The following is a 1,980-nucleotide window of genomic DNA, read 5'->3' as shown; positions in this document are numbered from 1 at the left end:
AAGAAGATAGATTTTAAATACTTTATTCATCTCCTGTGGCCAATGAGGCCCTTTAAATTGCTTAGAGCCACCAAATATTTGCAGGTTGTTTCACCAAGCACGATTTTTTAAATGTCTTCAACTTCAGCCAGGATGATTTTAGTTTGTTAGGGAACTAGATGTGGCTTATAGGCTAGAGCTGCAGACTTTGAAACTGGCAAACCAGGGGGCCAATTAGGATGGCGGACGGAAAGTGTCCTGACCACCAGTCCCGCGGGAATTGACTGTCCGACCGCACCGTGGGGAAACCGGCGGTGCAATTAGGATTCCCCTCCAGCAAAACTCGACCGCGGCGGAAGGATGCCACCAAAGACTGCAAACCACGGACGGAACCATTGAAAAAAACGACCGCCGCGGACGGAGTGGCCGCAGTAACAGGCCCAACCGCCGACAGTGCAGTGGAGTGACCGGCCGTACGATTAGGATAACACCGCCAGGGCAACGTAAAGATTCCCCCTCCACGACCGTCGCGGAAAATAACATCGACAAATATAAGTAACAGCGGAAGGGCCAAAGCTAATCCCCCGCGGCCGTCTGACCGCAAAAAAAAATGGCGGCTGCAAGGTACCATGCAATCCAGCAAACCAGGACCCAAACCTACCATGAACACACCGCTCCCCCAATAACCCACATCAAAACACCCCCCCATGGTGGAACACCTGACAGGCAAGGGTCCACACCCACAACATACCTGACTGCAAGATACCATTGGGACACAGCCACAAAGAAGAAAATAAAAGGAGCCACTCCCATCCCCACAATCCTTTGCATCACAGCAGAACTGAGAGGAAGAGGCACACAGCAGAGCACAGCACCACATTCACCAATAGCCATACAACAACCTGCACATCAACACACACACCTCACCGTCCACCACAACACCATCCCAACAAGCCACACACCTGCACCCCCAACACCCTGCACAGCACACACCATGGCCCACAAGAAACAGCCTAAATTCACACACAGTGAGCTGAAAGTCATGGTGGATGAGATTATACGTGAAGAACCCAACCTGTTTGGAACCCTTGTACAACAGACCACACTGGCCAACAAACCATAATGTGGGAAAGGATAGTCAACAGAGTGAACGCATCAGGGACCGTGCCACGCAACAAAAGAGACATCCAGAGGTGGTGGCATGACCTCAAGGCAAAGGTGAAGTAAATCAGAGCCAAGAACCGCGAGCGGGCCGAGCGTACTGGCGCCGGCAGTCCCATCCAGCCAATACCATACACTGAATGGGAGGAGAAGGTGCTTGGAATACTGCACCCGGAGAGCCTGGAAGGAATAGCTGAGGGAATGGAGGCTGGTAAGTACAACCTAATGACCACAATCACAATGCCAAGTACTGCCTTGCACAACTGCTAAGATACTCTGCCTAGGCCCCACACCATGCATGTTGAGCACACATACATCCAAATGTGTGAATGCCAGGGCCAAAATGCATCCACCATGACCATCCACACACGGAGCAACTACCATTTCCTGGGTCACATGTGGCTAAGCAGCCAGCACTACAACTCCCAACAGGCCCCTTCACCCACAGCCCTGCAAGATGGAGTCCCTCCACCATGTGCTAGCCTCACCAAAGTAACAGGTAGGTAGCCATCTTCACAGGGAGGGGTGTACCTGGGTGAGGGGGCCAGCACTACAACTCCTAGCAGGCCCCCTTCACCCACAGCCCAGCAAGATGGAGTCCCTCTACCATATGCTAGCAATGCAACCCCTCTCACCAAAGTAACAGGTAGGTAGCCATCTTCACAGGGAGGGGTGTACCTGGGTGAGGGGCCAGCACTACAACTCCCAACAGGACCCCTTCACCCACAGCCCAGCAAGATGGAGTCCCTCCACCATGTGATAGCAGTGCAACCCCTCTCACCAAAGTAACAGGTAGGTAGCCATCTTCACAGGGAGGGGTGTACCTGGGTGAGGGGCCAG

The sequence above is a fragment of the Lissotriton vulgaris genome, chromosome 6 (genome assembly GCF_964263255.1).
Source record: "Lissotriton vulgaris chromosome 6, aLisVul1.2, whole genome shotgun sequence".
Lineage (NCBI taxonomy): Eukaryota > Metazoa > Chordata > Amphibia > Caudata > Salamandridae > Lissotriton > Lissotriton vulgaris.
This window is presented reverse-complemented; position numbering follows the sequence as displayed.